Source organism: Nicotiana tabacum, chromosome 4 (assembly GCF_000715075.1).
Source record: "Nicotiana tabacum cultivar K326 chromosome 4, ASM71507v2, whole genome shotgun sequence".
Lineage (NCBI taxonomy): Eukaryota > Viridiplantae > Streptophyta > Magnoliopsida > Solanales > Solanaceae > Nicotiana > Nicotiana tabacum.
The window spans coordinates 80,194,117-80,215,761 of record NC_134083.1 but is presented as its reverse complement, the minus strand read 5'-3'; the positions used below and the strand labels follow the sequence as shown (position 1 = coordinate 80,215,761).

General features: G+C 40.3%; 1 pseudogene; it reads right to left on the bottom strand.

The window, feature by feature from the left end:
* Positions 1-564: 564 nt before the first annotated feature.
* LOC142180001 (inorganic pyrophosphatase 1-like) lies at positions 565-18,936 on the bottom strand (annotated as a pseudogene).
* Between the last annotated feature and the right edge of the window lie 2,709 nt (positions 18,937-21,645).

Genomic DNA, 21,645 nt, shown 5'->3' with positions numbered 1-21,645 from the left:
CACGTGAGGCTAGAGGGGTTTAAAAGAGTTGTTTTGAAAGAGTTAAGGTGTCTGAATGAAACTTTATGAAGTATGAAAATCGGAATAACAAAACAAAACAAGTAAAGGTGTGTATTAGACTATTCTGTCTTATTTTAAAATTAGAATAATAAGCTATTTTATTTCTTTTAAGTTTGTAAGCATTTAATAGATTGTGTTCATTTCTTCCCAGACATGTTGTCAGAATTTCCTTCCCGAGTGAGGGAAAACAGAGAAGAAACAATAGTTAGAATTTGAGCAAAATGCAAAATTCTAACTAACATTAAAAAGTGAAGGAGATGATACAAGTAGTTAACATTGTTGCACCACGGTATTCAGAGCCCGAATCATAGGCTCAAAGCCAGGGAACACTTTAGGTATTTTAATTCAACAAAACCATTAAATACAAGTAATTAAAGCCAACTCTTGATCAGTTAGCTATAAGTTGAACACTTTCTTGATATTTTAATCAGCACACAAAATCACACACATTACTATCCTTTAATTTATTCATATCAAAAGCAAGTTAACCAAAGCTTTCAATATTTAGTACGACACATGGACAGCTTTTGGCAAGGCCTCAATTGGAACTGTCTGAAACTTGCAGTCAACTGATAACAATTGATTCTCGTTAACTGTAATTGTTTTAACTATCTGAAGCAGCTTCTCACTCCTTCTTCCCGTGGATTTCTGCTCTTACGAGTTCGCGATTTTCGTTTATTAATTCCAAACTGGAAAATCTTTTGTTAGCATTACGAAATCTTCCTCTTTGAGTTTCAAGATGGGGCAGAAATCTCCTGCTCCGTCACCAAGATAAATCATTCTTTTCTTCCTTTCCATAGCAAGAGAAGCTTGTATTTTTTCTATAATCCGGCACATTATATTTATTAACAAAGAAAGCCATCCATTAGGATATATTGGTTGTATATAAATCTAAACTTTATGCATATAAAACACTAAAAGAAAAATATAAAGAGGAATTTTGCTGGCCATGGACTTGAGATGAAAGTACTGTACTAAATTATCAAAGGAAAGATTTTGTGGGGACATAATAAGGAACACGTGAAGCAGAGCAACCAAATGATGAAAACATAAAAACGTATTTCCAGCATATTCGAATAACATTAGAAAAAATTACTATTCTAGTACTATCTAACATGCCATGTTGGAACCTCGAACCCATATAAAGAAAGTTATGAAATTAGTATAGTATATTTACACGGATTCATATAAATTTAACATAATTATAATTAAATAATAATAGCATATGTATAGATACATATTTTAAATTTTTTGGATTTATGTAAACATCGAGGAAGTTTTCACGTGTTTTACCTTGCACAAGTTGGGAGGTAAAAGACTGCAGCCATGAGATGAAGTGTGAAAGTCATGATAAGGTTCGATTCAAAGTTTTCCTTCCTCGTCAACATCCTGGGTTAGAATTAATTAACGAGAAGCAATCTATTATTCCCAAATGCATGTCACATATAATGCATCACAATGATAACCTCGCGTATTCACACTCTTAGAGCACTCAATCTGACTATCACAGCTCTCACTCATCACACTCAACCACTCAATAATGTACGGTACCTGCACTCACTGCTGGTATGTCAGACTCTGGAGTGGCGGATCATGTCCAAGCGCTAATATAAAGCTCATATGACCTACTACAGTATGCAGCCCGATCCCATAATAATAGATACAGCCTATAAGGCTTGCTGCGACGTGCAACCCGATCCATAACAATAATATATATAAAGCCAAGAAGGCATGCTGCGGCGTGCAGCCCGATCCACAACCTCACTCACAACACGGCTCTCAGGCCCCAACTCAGTCATCATTCTCACCAGTCTCTCGGGCTCACCAATCTCATACCAAACAACCCAAACAATGACACATGATGCAACAATAAATAGCAATTAAGACTGAGATATGATATGCGATGGATGTGACTGAGTGCAAAATTACCATTTAAGCAAATAAATCAACAGCAGAAACGACTCCAGCGGGTCCCAACAGACGAAGTATATAGCCTAAACATAATTTCTAATATGGGTTGCAGCTCAATTACTCTAACACATAGAAATCACATGAATAGCAACAAGGTTTGATAACTACACAGTACCACGGGAATCGATCAGGTCACAATTACCACGGTGTTCGCCCACACACTTGTCACCTAGCATGTGCATCACCTCAACACCGACCACATAACACGTATTTCAGGGATCCATACCCTCATAAACAAGTTCAGAAGTGTTACATACCTCAAACCGCGCAAATCTCTACTCCAACAAGCCCTTGCCTCGTGAATCGGCCTCCGAACGACTCGAATCTAGCCCCCAAAGGTATGCAATCGTGGACACACACATGCGATCACGTAGAGCAATGCGCCTAACCTCCCGGGCCTCCTATTCCTTCATCGCAAATGCAACACCTATCACGCGTTCGCCTAGCACTAATTCCCAAGCTTTGTGATCGCAGACCTATTCTCGTGAACGCATAAAATAATTTCCCCAGTCACCCAAATTGTAATGACCCGGCCGGTCGTTTTGAGATCTAGCACATCGTTCAGCGGTTTGAGGCCTTGAGTAGCTTCACTTCAGGTATTATGACTTATACATGTAGTCGGAATTGAATTTTGGTAAGTTCAGAGTTGATTTGGAAAAAAATTCTAATTTCGAAAGCTTTAAGTTGGAAAAATTCGGATCACCTGGGAGCATTTCGGCATTTATTATGGAAAGTCGGCATTTTTAAAGGTTTAAGAATTTTATAAGTTTGGTTTGAAGAGAATTTTGATGTTATCGATGTCCGTTTAGGGTTCCGAGCCTTGGAATAACTTCATTAAGTCATTTATGACTCATGTGTGAAATTTGAAGTCATTCCAGATTGATTTGATATGTTTCGTCACAAGGTATGGAATTCGGAAATTTGAAAATTTATAAGTTTGATTCGAGGCGCGATATATGATTTTGATATTGTTTGACGTGGTTTAAGGCTTCGAATAAGTTCGTATTATATTTTGGGACGTGTTGGTATATTTGGTTAAGGTCTCGAGAGCCACAGGTGGATTCCGGATAGTTATCGGATCAAAATTTGAAAATGAGGCAAAGTTAGAGAATTCTGGTTGCTGGTGCAATCGCTTCCGCGGAAGCTTCACCGTAAAAGCGAGGCAGTGAACCGCAGAAGTGGCTGGGAGTGAGCTGGGCAGAGGTCATAGGTGCAAAATAATTTCCACACCTGCATGATCGCAGATGCAACCAATGGAGCTCAGAAGCGGATTTGTTGTGGATGTCAGGGACCGCAGATGCGATCGAGTTTCGCAGAAGCGGAACCGCACCTGCGCATGAGGAGCCATAGAAGCAAGGGAGCAGAAGCGCTGGAGGAGCCACAGATGCGGTAGGGACCTGGCCTAGGTTCTCGCAGGTGCGAGATTTAAGCCGTAGAAGCGGCTGTCGCAGAAGCGACCTAGGGACCGCAGATGCCTAAGGATTTCGAGTCCGTTGTGTGGCTAAGGATAGAGTTTTTCACATTGGATTATGAACGGGACATGGAATGTTCTATGTTATCATCAGGTATGCGGTGCAGTATTGGAGGAAAGGAAGAAATAGCTTCGGACTGGCGGAAGGTCTTGCAGAATGGGTATACCAGTTGAAGATGCTATTATGCGCGTAAGGAGGTATCAGATGATTCATGGGTATTGAGGTGATGTGGTCTCCGATTCGGGTCACTCGAGATCAGTGTGGATTGAGATCGTTATGTGGTGAATGGAGCTATTAAATTCCTAAGTCAGGTCAAGAGTAAATTAAAAGAAGTTGGGTCGGTTAGTAATGGTTGAATCGGCATGATTGTGGCAATGATCAGTTCCTTCGGTGTGTGAGGTTATACAAGTAGTTTGTGGACGTACGTACGGGCCACCATAACTTGAGTGATTTGGGAGGTATTTGATTCAATTGGCCTTGTTGTGTAAATGGATTCCGTAAGAGTCATGGCGGTTTAGATCACGACTTGAGACTTGTATTTTTCTGTGGTTTGGGAATTCTGTTGCGTGTTGCATTGGTTTTTTTGAAATGATCTAAATGAAAGGTTTCTGGCCAATGAAGCTGTTATTCTACTAATAGTTCAAGGGTTATGGTGAATGTGTGTATTATCGCGTAGTGGCATGATAGGTGCAGTGAGCGGCATGGAAAGTTGAAAGTTGAAGATTAAGGTTATGGTTCGGCGTTGACAAGAATTTCACGAGCTTGGATGAGCAGGGGAAAACTCAGATGTTCGGAGTAAGCTGGCATTTTCTTTAGTGTTACCTAAGAATGGCGTTTTGTGTAAGAGGCTTTGTGCATTGATTTGCGGGTTCTTGAATTGCTTTATAGATTAGTACGTTTGTTGGTATGGAGGTAAAGACTTTGCTACCTGGTGCATAAGGTCATGAGAGCGTACCCCACGAGGAGATTTGTATAAGTGTGACATGTTAGTCACTTGATTGCTAAAGAATGAAACCAAGTACGGAGATTTTGGTACTATCGTTAATGTGAGGGTTTATGCCTGGAAGGCGCTCTATTCCTTAACTTGTGAACTGTGGGAGTTTGGTCCGGAGTAGAGGGTTGTTCTAATGTGTCATGAATAGGGCCATTGTGGATCTTTGGAAGGTTATTGGCCCAGTATGGTATGATCAGAATCGGTGTGAGGTCCGTTGGTGGGTCTAATGTGAATGTGTGCTCTACATCAGATCGGATGTGTTCGTTCGTCATAACATTGCTTATGGAGGAGGCGTCGGGCATTGGATGTTATTTCTGTCATCAGCTATTCTATGTAAACCTCTATTGTGCTATGTGGGTTGTGAAACGGCTTGATTACTCGCACATGTATTGGGGTCCCATGTAGCTTGTGGTGTTATATGAGCAGGATGGCTCTCGAGATGCAGGTCATTTATTGCACCTTAGTTGTTCTTGGGTTTTGTAGTGTATGGCGCTATCCGTCTTCCCCAGTATTTGTATTATGCACTTGGCGTGTTCTCAACTTAGTTCTATTAAATGCAAATAAACAATTATGTTCAGATAACGGTACCCACAAAGCATGGTGTAAGCCTAGAACTACCCGCCACGGGTATATTGTTTGGATCGGGCACGCCGCAACAACGAGATGTTGAGCATAGTTCCTTACACTTATTTTGTGTGTCTTGTTTTTCATCCCTGAGGTAGGTTCATAACATCTATCCAGCCGTTTTATTCGTTACACGGGCTGGGTAGTCCTTTTTCAGAGTTCGTTTTTCCTTATGTATCACATTCGAGTATGTAGCTTGTTGGCGCATTGTGGGTGTCATATAAAATTTTTGGCAGTATCTGAGACGGCTTATTGCCTAAGCAGTTTGTACTGGGTGAGACGAGATTATTGGACCTGAAATTAATGCAATCATATTTATATAAGGTACATTAAAGAGAAAATATCGTTATTCAGTTCAGAATGAGGTAGTGGTTCTGGTCAGGAGGGGAGACTCCCTGAATTATTGAGTCAGCATGCGATTATGAGTTTCTATACATCTCTTTTATCGTGGCAATATTGTGAAAGTTGGAACAGGACTTATATGTTTCATGAGGTGTATTGTGGGCATCGTTCTCGTGAAATTGTAACTATTGTGGTTAGGGGATGTTATTATGGGAAACTAGCTTATGTGGTGCATGGTGTGATTTCAGCATAGGCGCATGATCATGTTTTGGTACAGTGTGTGGTGATTGGTACGGTGTTCGTATGTTAGAATCAGGTCTTGTAGAGAAATTCAGAGGTTGGAATTTTGTTCTAAGGCATATTAACTAAATAAAAAGGAGGATCTTCACTCTAACTCGAGCTGAATTGAGGTGGCACGGATATGTGCACAAAGTTCTAAATAGTGATTTTGGACCACTCGGGGGTAGTCCTTAGCACGTTCGAGGATGAACGTATATTTAAGTGGGGGAGAATGTAACGACCCGACCGGTTGTTTTGAGCTCTAGTGCGTCGTTCAGCAGTTTGAAGCCTTGAGTAGTTTCACTTCAGGTATTATGACTTGTACATGTAGTCGGAATTGAATTTTTGGAAGTTCGGTGTTGATTTGGAAAGAAAATTCTAATTTTGGAAGCTTTACGTTAGAAAATTTGACTAAGGTTTCGCTTTTGAGTAAAGACCTTGGAGCCGATATTTGAAGGTTCCAATAGGTTCGTATTATGATTTCGTACTTGGGCGTATGTTCGGGTTGAGTATCGGATCAACCGGGAGCATTTCGGCGTTTATTATGGAAGGTCGGCATTTTCAAAGGTTTAAGAATTTCATAAGTTTGCTTTGAAGTAGATTTTGATGTTATTGATGTCCGTTTGGGGTTCGAAGCCTTGGAATAGGTTCGTTAAGTCATTTATGACTCGTGTGTGAAATTTAAAGTCATTCCGGATTGATTTGATACGTTTCGGTATAAGATATATAATTTGGAAATTTGAAAATTTATAAATTAATTTAATGCGCGATTCATGATTTTGATGTTGTTTGACATGGATTAAGGCTTCGACTAAGTTCGTATTGTATTTTGGGACGTATTGTTATATTTGGTTAAGGTCTCAAGGGCCTCGTGTGGATTCCGGATAGTTATAGGATAGAAATTTGAAAATGAGGCAAAGCTGGAGAATTCTGGTTGCTGGTGCAACCGCTTCTGCGGAAGCTTCACCGCAGAAGCGACATCGCAGAAGTGAGGCAGTGAACCACAGAAGCGGTTGGGAGTGAGCTGGGTAGAGGTCGCAGGTGCGAAGAAATTCCTGTGCATGCGTGATCGCAAATGCGACCAATGGAGTGCAGAAGCGGATTTGCTAGGGAAGTCTGGGACCGCAGATGCAGTCGAGTTTCGCAGAAACGGAACCGCACCTTTGCTTGAGGAGCCGTAGAAGCGAGGGTGCAGAAGCACTAGAGGATCCGCAGATGCGGTAGGCAACCTGGCCTGGGTTCTCGTAGGTGCGATATTGAAGCCGCAGAAGCAACCTGGGGACCGCAGATTCGAAAGGTCGTCTGGGCATAGGTGTTCTTTTAAAAGAAGGATTTGGCCCATTTTCTATAATTTTCACTTGGTTGGGACGATTTTGGAGAGCTTCAAGGGGAGATATTCATCAAGCAACACAAGGTAAGTGATTCCCACTTATTACAAGTTAAATACATATTTTATATATGGATTTAAACATGGAAATTAGTAAGAAATTGGAATTTTGGTAGAAAACCTAGAATTTGATATTTTTGGATTTTGACCACGAAATTGGACATAGAATTGAGAATAAATTATATATTTGAGTCCGTGGTGTTATGGGTAAGGTTTATCTTCAAACACTTTCAGAATCCGGGCACGTGGGTCCGAAGGTTGACTTTATCGATTTTTCGAGCGGAGTTGGGAATTGTTTAAATTGATTAATTATGGGTAATAGAGTATATTTTGATTGGTTTGTACGTTGTTTGACTAGTTTTGAAAAAAAGGGCATCGGGTTGAGGTGTTTGAGTGGCATTGGAGCCGGTTATGCAACTTCGGAGTGAGGTAAGTCTCCTGTCTAACCTTGTGAGGGGAAAACTACCCCTCTGTGATATTTATTGTTATGTGCAACTAGTTGTGGGTGCTACGTAGGCACGAGGTGACGAGAGTCCGTACGTAGCTAAAGCATGTTTATGTCCGGATAGACTTAGGACTTTATCATGTAATATTTGAATTATTTGGACTCATTTGCTGGCTTAATTAATTGAAGTTATAAATGAAATTGATTTAGAAATAAATATATGTATACTAGGCCAAGCCTTAACACTTTGAGTTGTGGGCAAATTATTTGAGAAACGGTAAAGATTATATCCATTTTGTACTCATGTACGATATTGTAAACACGTGTCTCGTAATTCAGTAACTTCCTTCCCTTTCTTGTGGAGCAGACTGAATGCCTCGACAGTATATAGATGCATCTATGGTTCGTGTCGCACGACCCTCGGCAGTGTACACATTATTCTGGATCGGGGCGAACGACCTCGGCGGAATCGTGTGTTATATCACTAGTAGTCCGAATGTTCATGAGATAAACTTTCCACTAATGCCCGGTATTTTATGGTATTCCTTATTTATCTGGTATTGACACTTGGCATTTTCTGAGCTATTAATGTAGACTACAAGATCGAAAAATCTATACTTTAAAAGAATTAATTGGAAAATTATGAAATTATAGATTTACTTCACTATTGTTGTGCACTTCATATCTGTTATGAATTATCATATTATTTATTTGGACCTCTAGTAAGTGTTGAGGTCGACCCTTCGTCACTACTTCTCCGGGGTTAGGCTAGATACTTACTGGGTACGCATTGATTTACGTACTCATGCTGCACTTCTGCACTAAATATGCAGAATCTGACACGTTCATTTGGGGATCATCTTGGCGCATAGGTGCATCTTTTGAGGGGACTTTATGTAAGCTGCAATCCATGCCACGCATCGCAGTCCACCAAGTCTCCATCGTACTATTTTATTTTATTCTGTCTATTTACATTCTAGACAAATGTTGTATTATTATTATTGTACTCCTTAGAAAATACTCATGCACTTGTGACACTATTTTTTTTTTTTTTTTGGCAATCCAATAGGCAAGCGCCTAGGGCTAGTTTTTTATATATAAAAATCCAAAACAACAAGAATGAAAGTCTGGAGGTCTTACATGATGAAATAAGTAAAATTTGACAAGTACATAATTCCTATTATCCATGTTGAGGGAAGTACTCAACATTGATATTGCAACTTGCACACTAAAAAAATATCTGAAATTTTGATGTATAAGCTCCTGCATTATACATTTGAGTCTCACACTTGTTCTCCGCTTCTTGTACAATTGGTCGTTTTCCTTTTGTAACATGTTGACGACTGTCCAGATTATAGTGATGTTGCACTCCATTTCTTGAATTTGTATTTACCATTGTAATGGTTTTCCATTCCATTGTTCCTCCCAGAAGTGCTTGCAGTTCATACGGGTGTTGATTATTGTAGTTCACGTAATATTATCATTTTACCCTATAAGTTCTATTTTATACTATTTAACTAATGGAAATTATGATTTCAAAAGTAATAAGAATGAGTAATTAAGTTGATCAATCATCGTTGGTTTGCCGTTATGGCAGTGTTAGGTGCCATCACGACCTATGGTGGATTTTGGGTCGTGTCACAAACAACCCTTCGCGATCGCGAAACTCCACTCGCGATCGCATATAAGGAAAGCAGCAATACACATAACAACAATCCAACAAGTCCAAAAATGAGTCGAACATGATCCGAATCACACCCGAGGGGCACGGGACCCTATCTGAACATACCAACATATTCTAAAATATCATACGAACTTAGTCGAGGCTTCAAATCACATCACATAACATTAAAAACACGAATCGCATCCAAATTCAAGCCTATTGAAACTAATGGATTTCTAACTTCTACAATCGATGCCGAAACCTATCAAACTAAATCCGATTGACCTCAAATTTTGCACACAAGTCATAAATGACACAACGGACCTATTCCAATTTTCGAAACTAAAATCTGAGCCCAGTAACCACAAAGTCAACTCTCGGTCAAACTTCTCAACTCTCCAAAATTCAACTTTCTAAACTTTCGCTAATTCAAGCCAAAATCATCTACAGACCGCCAAATAAATATCTGAACATACTTCTAAGTCCAAAATTACCATACGGATCTATCAGAACTATCAAAACTCTATTTCGGAGTCATTTACACATAAGTCAACATCCGCTCAAGTCTTTCAACTTAGCCTTCCAACCTTGGTACTAAGTGTCCCAACTAAATTCAAAACATCCCCGGAACTAAACCAACACCCCGAAAAGTCACATAATAAAAAATGTGCACTGAATAAGCAGTAAATGGTAGAACAGGGCTATAATACTTAAAATGACCGGTCGGATCATTACATTCTAACCCTCTTATACAAATGTTCGTCCCCGAACGGGTCTAGAATCTTACCCAGGGTCTCAAATAGGTGTGTATATCTGCTCCGCATATCCCGCTCTGTCTCCCAAGTAGCCTCCTCGACTGGCTGACCCCTCCACTGCACCTTCACTGAAGCTATATTCTTTGACCTCAACTTTAAAACCTGCCGATTCAAAATGGCCACCGGCTCCACATCATAAGTCAAATCCCCATCTAACTGAACCTTGCTGAAGTCCAAACCATGAGACGGATCGCCGAAATACTTCTGCAGCATGGAAAACAAAACACTAGATGAACACTCAATATACTAGGTGGCAATGCAGGCTTGTAAGCCATCTCCCCAATCCTCTCAAGCACCTCAAAAGGTCCAATATATCGAGGGCTCGCCTTGACCTTCTTCCCGAACCTCATAACACCCTTCATGGGCAAAAATCTGAGCAATACCTTCTCCCCTACCATGTAGGCAACATCACGAATCTTTCGATCGGCGTAACTCTTCCGTCTAGGCTGCGACATGCAAAGCCGATCCTGAATCAACTTAACCTTTTCCAAACCATCATGAACTAAGTGAGTACCCAATAGCCTAGCCTCACCCGGCTCAAACCAACCAACCAGAGATCGACACCACTTCCCATACAAGGCCTCATACGAAGCCATTTGAATACTCGACTAGTAGCTGTTGTTGTAGGCAAACTCTGTAAGCGGCATATACTGATCCCAAGAACCCTCGAAATCCATGACGCAAGTGCGTAGCATATCCTCCAATATCTGAATAGTGCGCTCGGACTATCCGCCCATCTGGGGGTGGAATAATGTACTCAATTGAACCCGTGTACCTAACTCTCATTGCATTGCTCTCCATAAAACTACGATGTTAACTACGTGCCCCGATCTGAAATAATGGATGCCAGTATACCGTGAAGGCGAACAATCTCGCGGATATAGATCTCATCCAACCGCTCAGAAGGATAGGTAGTCCCTACTGGAATGAAATGTGCGGACTTCATCAATCGGTCCACAATCACCAAAATAGCATCAAACTTCCTCAAAGTCCGCGGGAGCCCAACTACGAAGTCCATGTTGATACGCTCCTATTTTCACTCAGGAATCTCAAGCCTCTGAAGCAAACCGCCCGGCCTCTGGTGCTCGTACTTCACCTGCTGGTAATTTAAGCACCAAGCTACAAACCCCACTATATCGTTCTTCATCCTCCACCAATAGTGCTGCCTCAAGTCCTGATACATCTTCGCAGCACCCGGATGAATGGAATACCGTGAACTGTGGACCTCCTCAAGAATCAACTCATGTAACCCATCTACATTGGGTACACAAATCCAACCCTGCATCTGTAACACCCCATTATCCCCAATGGAAACCTCTTTGGCATCACCGTGTTGAACCGTGTCCTTAAGGACAAGAATATGGGGGTCATCACACTAACGCTCTCTAATGCGATCATATAAAGAAGACCGAGAAACCACACAAGCTAGAACCCAACTAGGCTCCGAATCATCTAACCTCACAAGCTGATTGGCCAAGGCCTGAACATCTGTTGCAAGCGGTCTCTCACCAATAGGAATGAATGCAAGGCTACCATACTCACCGCCTTCATACTCAAGCCATCGGCTACCATATTGGCCTTCCCGGGATGATACAAAATGGTAATATCATAGTCCTTTACCAGCTCCAACCATCTCCGCTGCCTCAAATTTAGATCCTTTTGCTTGAACAAGTGTTAAAGACTTTGATGATCTTTAAATACCTCACAAAGACATGCCGTAGAGATAATGCCTCCAAATATTCAATGCATGAACGATGGCTGCCAACTCTAAATCATGAACGGGGTAGTTCTTCTCATGAGGCTTCAACTGGCGTGAAGCATAAGCAATCACTCTACCCTCCTGCATAAAGACACACCCAATACCAATCTGAGAAGCATCACAATACACTAATGTTGAAGGCAAAACTGGAAATAGAGTTGTGGTCAAGGCGATTTTGAGCTTCTGAAATCTCTCATCATACTTATCAGACCACTTGAATGGAGCACCCTTCTGGGTCAACCTGGTCAAAAGCTCTACAATGGACAAGAAACCCTCCACAAAGGGGTGATAATATCCGCCAAGCCAAGAAAACTCCAAATCTCAGTAGCCAAAGATGGTCTGGGCCAACTTTGAACTGCCTCAATCTTCTTTAGATCCACCTTGATCCCCTCACCGGACACACGTGTCCCAAGAACGTCACCGAACTGAGCCAAAACTCACACTTGGAGAACTTGGCATATAGCTTCTCCTCCCTTAACCTTTGTAGTACAATCCTCAGATATTGTGTATGCTCCTCCTGGCTATGTGAGTACACCAAGATATCATCAATAAATAATATAACAAACGAATCAAGATATGGCTGGAATACATTATTCATTATATGCATGAATGTTTCTGGGCAGTGGTCAGCCCAAAATACATCACAAAGAACTCATAGTGACAATAACGGGTTATGAATGGCGTCTTCAGAATATCCTAGTCCCAAATCTTCAACTGGTGATAACCAGACCTCAAATCAATCTTAGAGAAAACTCTAGCTCACTGAAGCTGGTCAAATAAGTCATCAATGCGCGACAAAGGATATTTGTTCTTGATTGTAACTTTGTTCAGCTGTCTATAGTCAATGCACATCCGTATAGTACCATTTTTATTCTTCACAAACAGAACCGGTGCACCCCAATGTGACACACTAGGGCTGATGAACCCCTTATCAAGAAGCTCATAAAGCTTTTCCTTCAATCCCTTCAACTCTGCTAGTGCTATATGGTACGGAGGAATAGAAATGGGTTGAGTGCCCGGCAACAAGTCAATACTAAAATCAATATCCTTGTCGGGTGGCATGCCCGGCAGGTTTGCAGGAAACACATCCGAAAAGTCTCACACTACTGGAACATAATCAATAATAAGAGTATCAGCACCAACATTCCTCACAAAAGCCAAATATGACAAACACCCCTTCCCAACCATCCGTTGGGCCTTCAGATATGAAATTACCCTACTGGGAACATAGTCAAGAGAACCTCTCCACTCGATCCTAGGTAACCTCGGCATCGCTAACATCATGGTCTTAGCCTGACAGTTTAAAATAGCATGACATGGGACAACTAATTCATACCCATAATCACATCAAAATCAACCATACTAAGCAATAAGAGATAAACTCTCGTCTCCAACCACCCAATGGTCACCACACACGATCGATACACATGGTCCACGATAATAGAATCGCCCACCGGCGTAGATACATGAGCAAGCGAAGCTAAGGACTCATGGGGCATATCCAGATAATGTGCAAAATGTGATGATACATACGAATAAGCGGAACCAGGGTCAAATAATATAGAAGCATCGTTGTGGCATACTGAGAAAATATATATGACCACTGCCTCTGAAGCAACGAATTTTGGCCTGGCAGGGAAAGTATAGCATCCAGCCTGATCGCCACCTGATCGGCCTACCCCCTCCCTCGGGGCCACCTCTAGCTGCTTGAGCCCCACCCCGAGCTGGCTGGATGGGTGATGAAGTAACTGGTGTGAAAGTCATAACCGGACCCCTCTGCTGAACTGGACCTCCCAAGAAATGGGGACTATACCTCCTTACACATCCAAACTCCCCACACTCGTAGAAACTCCAATCCGTCAATGGTGGTGGAGACTGAATCGGACCCCGAGAAACAGAATAGCTACTAGAAGAACCTAGTACAGATGAACCCTAAACTGATGGAACTCGAGATGAACTCTGAGCTAGGAGGGCACTGAGAGATGACTGACCCGGATGAGCACTGTATGAACCATGGCAAGATGATGCACCACAATAAGCCGTACAAGTCATCTGAGCGGGCATATAAGGACGACCCCTATTGTGGTAGGACTGACCTCCAGAAAAAACACCGCTGAAACCACCCGAACCACGAGACCTCTTATCATCCCTCTCCTCATGCTCCTGGCTACGAACCTGTTCTAGCCGCCTAGAAATATCAACCACCTCGTTGAACCTAGCACCCGATGTAATCTCCCGAGTCATAACAAAGTGCAGTCCATAGTTGAGGCCATCAATGAACCTCCTAATCCTCTCCCTCTCTGTGGGAACCAACCAGATCGCGTGACAAGCCAACTCTAAAAATCTCATCTCATACTTGGTCACGGACATACCCTCCTGGTGTAGCTACTCAAACTGCCTACGCAACTCCTCCCTACAGGTTTGTGGAACAAATTTCTCCAAGAAGATAACAGAGAACTCGTTCCACGTAAGTGATGTAGTGTCGGCTGGCCTGCTTAACTCATAAGCCTCCCACAATCTGAAGGCTGCCCCCGATAGCTGAAAAGTACTAAATGAGACTCCACTAGTCTCCAATATACCCGCCGTGCGAAGGATCCGCTAGCATCGGTCTATGAAATCCTGAGCATCCTCTGCCTCCCAGATCACTCTAGCCTCTTCTGTTCCTCCTCAGTCATCGGTAGACCAACCGTGGCCTGAGTCGCTACAACCGGCTAAGGTGGTAGTACGCTCCGTGTCTAAAATCTCTGAACCACCTGCTCTGGAGTACGGGCTACGGAAGTCTGAGAACCTCCCCCGGCCTGAGAAATGGCTGGCGCGGCCGGAACTGAAACTGCCTGAGCAAGGCTAGTTCATACAGTCAATATCTGGGCCAAAGCCTTTTGAAGGCCTGGTATCACAATGGGCGCAGCTGGTACCTGAGCTGGTCCCACCGGCTCAACCACATCTGGTGCCTGCTCCTGAGCTGGAGCAACCGGTGGATCTATAGGTGCTACCCTAGCTGCTGTATGAGCTGCACCTCGGCCTCTACTACAACCCCGACCTCTCGCGGCACTAGCTGGTAGTACTGGTGGTCGTTCGCCCGATTCGGTAGCACGTGTCCTTACCATCTATGAGTGAATAGAATAATAGAAGTTTATTTCCGGAATCAAATAATCAGTACGACAAGAATACAAGAAAGTGATATTTTCCTAAGAATTTGGTAGCCTCTCGAAGATTAGTACAGACATCTCCGTACCAATAAGCAAGACGCTACTAAACCTGCTCATGACTCGTGAGACCTATATAACCTGGGCTCTGATACCAACTTGTTACGACTCAAAATCACACCTTTCATGTTGGCGCCTATCACAATACTAGGCAAGCCGATAATCACCAATAACTACGTATTTTGAATTAAAAACATCATGAAACAAGTTTAGCAGTGAAAATCTTCATACATAACTAATAAGAAATACCACGAATGAATACGAAATCCCCCAAAATCCGGGTGTCACTGAGTACGTGAGCTACTAAATATCAACATAATCAAAACTTCTAATACAACTGTCTGGAAAGATAGAACAGTGCGAAATAAAAGGAAAAGAAAGAGAGTCGAGGTCTGCGGATGCCAAAGCAGCTACCTTAAAAGTCTCCAAGCTGGAAGTACTCCAAGTCTAGCAACCACAGTGCCCAGAAGTACCTGGATATACACACAAAGTGCAAAGTATAGTATAAGTACAACCGACCCAATATACTTAATAAGTAGCAGGACTAACCTTGGGCTGAAAGCAGTGACGAGCTCGGAAAGGTACAGTCCAAATCCGGATAATAACAGAATAGATATGGCAGGAAAAACGACAGTAATAACTCAGAGAAATCTTATAATCAGTTTGTACAAAATACAGGAATGTGGTCATGCTTTCAAGTTAAACAGTTTAAGTTCAACACTGATAAAATATGCCAAGTATGACTGATATGAGGAATGTTACATCTCTATATCTACATGTCAAATGTGCATGTCACATGTAATGCATCACAATGATAACCTCACGTACTCACAATATCAGAGTACTCAATCTTACTATCTCCACTCTCACTCATCACACTCAGTCACTCAGCATTATATGGTACCTGCGCTCACTGCTAGTATGTCAGACTGTAGAGAGGCAAATCCTGCCCACGCGCTAATATAAATCCAACATGGCCTGCTACGGCGTGCAGCTCGATCCCATAATAATAATATATAAAGCATATAAGTCCTGCTGCGGCGTGTAGCCATATCCATAATAATAATATATATAAAGCCAAGAAGGTCTACTGCGGCGTGCAGCCCGATCCACAACCTCACTCACAATATGGCTCTCAGGCCCCAACTCAGTCATCAATCTCTCCAGTCTCTCGGGCCCACAAATCTCATACTAAACAACCCAAACAATGATACATGATGCAACAATAAATAGCAACTGATACTGAGATATGATAGGCAATTGATGGATGTGACTGGGTACAAAATTACCATTTAAGAAAATAAATCAACAGCAGAAACAACCCCAGTGGGTCCTAACAAACAAAGCATATAGTCTAAACATGTTTTCTAACATAGGTTGCAGCTTAGTTACTCTAACACATAGGAATCACATGAATAGCAACAAGGTTTGATAACTACACAGTACCACGAGAATCGACCGGGTCATAACTACCACGGTGCACGCCCTCACGCCCATCACCTGGCATGTGCGTCACCTCAACACCAATCACATAGTACGTATTTCAGGAATTCATACCCTCAGAACTAAATTTAGAAGTGTTACTTACCTCAAACCGCGTAAATCTCTACTCGAACAAGACCTTGCCCGCGAATCGACATCCGAACGACTCGAATCTAGCCACAAATAACTTAATACAATCAACACAAGCTATAAGAATCAATTCCATATGATAAATCTAGGTTCTTTAACAAAAGTTAGAAGTCAACCCCGGGCCCACGTCTCAGAATCCAACAAAATTAACAAAATACGAACACTCATTCAACAACAAGTTCAACCATACCAAAATTACTCAATTTCGATCTCAACTCTGCATTTAAATCCTCAAATTATAGTTTATAAATTTTCTACAATTTCCCCCAATGTTCCCAACCCAAAACACTAATTAAATAGTAAAAACAATGATAGATTCATGTATATTAACCAAATCCGAATTAGAATCACTTATCCCAATCAATTCCTTGAAAATTCCACCACGAATCTTCTCAATCTGAGCTCCCAAAGTCCAAATGTGAAATAATACTCTAACCCTCATTTTTGAAATTTTGTATTCTTCCTAGATGCTCCCCTTCGCGATCGCGGAAAGTCTCTCGCGATTGCGAAGAACAAAAATCACTACCCCTCCAAATTACTCTTCGCGAATGCCAACACACCATCACGAACGCGGAACCTATCACGCGTTCGTGTAGCACTGACTCCACAGGCTTAGCGATCGCAGACCTATTTTCGCGAACGCGTAGAATAATTTCCCCAGTTACCCAAACAACCCTTCGCGATCGCGGACCTCCACTCGCGATCGCGTATAAGGAAACCAGCAACAGACATAACATAAATCCAACAAGTCCAAAAATGAGTCGAACATGATCTAAATCACACCCGAGGCCCCCGGGACCGATCCGAACATACCAACATATCCTAAAACATCATATGAACTTAGTCGGAGTTTCAAATCACATCACATAATATCAAAAACACGAATCACACCCAAATTCAAGCCTATTGAAACTAATGAATTTCTAACTTTTACAATTGATGTCGAAACCTATCAAATCAACTCCGATTGACCTCAAATTTTGCACACAAGTCATAAATGATACAACGGACCTATTCCAACTTTCGGAACCAAAATCAGAGCCCGATAACCACAAAGTCAACTCTCGGTCAAACTTCTCAACTCTCCAATCTTCAATTTTCCAAACTTTCGTCAATTTAAGCCAAAATCATATACGGACCTCCAATCAATATCTAGACACACTACTAAGTCCAAAATTACCATACGGAGCTATCAGAACCATCAAAGCTCCATTCCGGAGTGATGTACACATAAGTCAACATCCAGTCAACTCTTTCAACTTAGGCTTCCAACATTGGAACTAAGTGTCCCAACTCATTCCGAAACATCCCCGGAACCAAACCAACCACCCCGACAAGTTACATAACAACAAATGAGCACAAAATAAGCAATAAATGGAAAAACGAGACTATAATACTCAAAACGAATGGCCGGGTCGTTAATACTGAAAAATTGAGAGGTACATACCCTAAAGCATGAGCCGTTTTAATGGCTGGTACCACACGGGGAATTATAGGCGCCCGTTTTAGGCTTGCAGCTTTCTTTCAGATCAGACTATAGAATTTCAAACTAATCTTTTAGCATCATGCCTTAAAGAAAACGAGGTGACTAAAACTGACAGGGATTAGAGTTTTAGAACATGCTTCAGGTAAACAATAAATTATTAGACAAGTTCTGCAACAAAATAATTGAAGGTTTTCTTTCTAACTCAAACTAGAACTACCTTAATTAAGACAAATCTTAACACGACTTAATGCTATTTTATCACATAAATCAGTCATTTGACCAGATCACTAAACCACATGTATTCATAGCATAATATTAAATGAAACTACAGTCAGCTATTAGCATGGATTCTAACAGATACTTTAATAATCTACATGAATATCTTATACATGTATTCACATATTTCAAATGGAAAGCACGACACTTCCATCTAAACACCTCATGTTTGCTCCTTTAAATAACTCAAGTAAACTTATTAAATCTATAGAAATGGAATCTCAATGTCTGAGAATATACATAACAGGGTTTCAATAGTATGTGACACTCGAACTCGTATCACATCCCTTTATCATACATACACAACCCTTTTCTTGAAGGTATTATTTCTAGAATATAATATGTGAAATCAATCTATAGCTAAATTTTTTTTTTTTTTTTTAAAGAAATAGTTCATAAACATCAACTAAAATACAATGTTTTTAATATGCAAACAGTAGTCGAACAAGAGGCTCAAACTTGTAGTGAATCAACAGACAGAGAAATGAAAATGGAAAAGACACCTCTTGGATTGCACCTCTTCATCTTACCCTTTCATTGTCTATAAATTTAGAGACTTAGCCTCATTTTTCATACATGGAAAATATGAAAAATTGTCCCCTTTTTTCTACATTGTCGCATATTTTCAAATGAACATAAGTGTCAAGTGTGATTTAGTCCGTTTGTTGAGTTCGCTTAATTTCTGTGATTTGCAGTGCCGCTTCCACAGAATAGTTATTCCGTTCTATCCTGGGAGGAATTAATCCAAAACCATGGGTAATAGTGAGGGAATTAAATTCCTTAAGAACACACAAGCAACTTGTGAGCTCGGAATTATTTTCTGTTTTGTTTATTAAACTAATGTCTCTTTGCTTCTTTAATTTTCTGGTTTTCGAACATAGAATACCAACAATCTTAAGGAATTTAATAGAATAAGTGGAGTATGGTTAATAGATAGAAATCTTGTTACGATTCAAGTAAAATAAAGGTGGTGGTGCATAATTTTGTTATATGCGGAATGCATATTTTGTCCCAACATACTTTGAAGATTGGACAACGAAATTTTCTAGTTGAACGATTACATTCCAGTTATATCTTGAAGACAACCAAATCAGTTTTAGAATTTGTTTTACAATTATCTGTTTTTCCTTCAACTGCTCAAATATTGCAAAGGGCAAGGAGAAGAGTCCGTTTTTGGCAAAGAATAAATTACAGATGGAAGGAATATAAAAGTGCATAAAGGAGAGAAGTAGATTGGATTTAAAATCTATCTACGCCATAAAACTGTTCGCTATTCTCCAACTTGCATCTTACGTACATGGCCTTGCCGATGGCAAATAAACAATCTACCATGAATTTTAATTGGTTTCGGGTGATGGCAATTGCATTCCAATACTTCATGCCTGAGAACGAAAAGACACAACAGATACGGTGCTATATAACTGCTGTTAGTAGTGGTATTAATTCAAAGTGCTATTTGATGAAAAGTCACAATCTAAGGAGTGAATCAGTTAATAAATGGTGGCTGTGCCAGATACCTCTAAAGAAACTATTGTGGTATCAAATTTACTCCAAGCTTTGACAACGTGTTTGATTTGAGGAAATCTTTGGACTTGGAGGCGGATCTGTTACCATCAGGTGCAGAGGCATTAGAATTTGAGGTGCTACATTTAATTGGCTATGAAATGTCAACTACAGGATGACAATTTAAGGAAAGGGATAAACACCGGGTTGCACTTTCTTAACCTTACGTATTATTTATTTATGAATTTTTATTCTTTGCGTGATTTCTGTGGAATTTATAGGATAGATGTGTATTATGTGATGATCTCATATTATAAATTGTATGCATTATCTGGAATAATATGGTTTTAAAGATTAATATTATTATCTAGGCCGCGAATATGAATCTTCTTATGAAGAAATATGTTTGGAATATGACATTATTCATCAAACGACTGTCCCTTACTCACCGCAATCTAATGGAATTGCGGAAAGAAAGAATAGAACATTAAAGGAGATGATGAATGTCTTGTTGATAAGTTCTCGTTTACCCCATAACTTGTCGGGGGGAGTTATTCTTACAGTTAACCGAATACTCAATCGAGTTCCCCATACAAGAACACAATCCATTCCATATGAAAATGGAAAGGAAGGAAACCCAACTTAAAATATTTTAAAGTATGAGGGTTCTTAGCTAAAGTGCAAGTTTCTAAACCTAAAAGGGTAAAGATTTGACCGAAATCGTTGATTGTATTTTCATAGGATATGCAACAAACAGTGAAGCATATCTATCTCTAGTTCCCAAATAAGAAAATATGGAGATTCATATTTATATAGTGATAAAATCAGATAATGCTGAATTCTTTGAGAATATTTATCCGTATAAAAAGAAATTTGAGTCATCTAGTGAAAAATCTAAGCAACCTCAGGAAGAATCAAAGGAAAGTACACCTAATGAGATAAATCCAAGACGTAGTAAACGTCAAACAACAACTACTCCTTTAGATCAGATTTTTTGATATTCTTGTTGGAAAATGAGCTTCAAACTTTGAAAGAAGTTACGTCTTCCTCGGAAAGAAACAGTCAATAATGAGATAGAATCCATATTAAATAACCATACTTGGTAGTTAGTTGATACTACTCTAGGGAACAAACAGTTGGATTCAAAATGGATTTTCAAGAGAAAAATAAAGGATGATCTCACTATTGACATGTATAAGTAAAGACTTGTTGTCAAAGAGAGTAGACAACGAGAAGGCCTTAACTATTTTGATATATACTTGTCGGTTACGAGTATAATGTACATATGAATGTTAATAGCATTGGCTACGGTATACGGTCTTGAAATCCTTCAAATGGATGTGAAAACAGCTTTTTAAGTTTTTATTTGGAAGAAAAAATCCACATGGAACAACCAAGGGTTTGTGGTTCCTGAAAAAAAAAAAAAGTGTGCAAACGTGTTAAGTCTCTTTATGGACTTAAATAAGCACCCAAACAATGACATACGAAACTTGACTAAATAATATTGTCAAATGGTTTTAAAATTAATGAGTGTAAATAAATGTGTTTACATTAAGAATACTCCAAATCATGGAGTCATTGTGTGTTTATTTGTGGATGATATGTTGATAACGAATAATAAAAAATGCACATAAATATTTGAAATGTGGGGTTGTTTAGTTTATGCATGACAAAAGTCAATGTTAGACTTGATGTCTATATTATTTAGAATAACTAGATGATATACCTTTT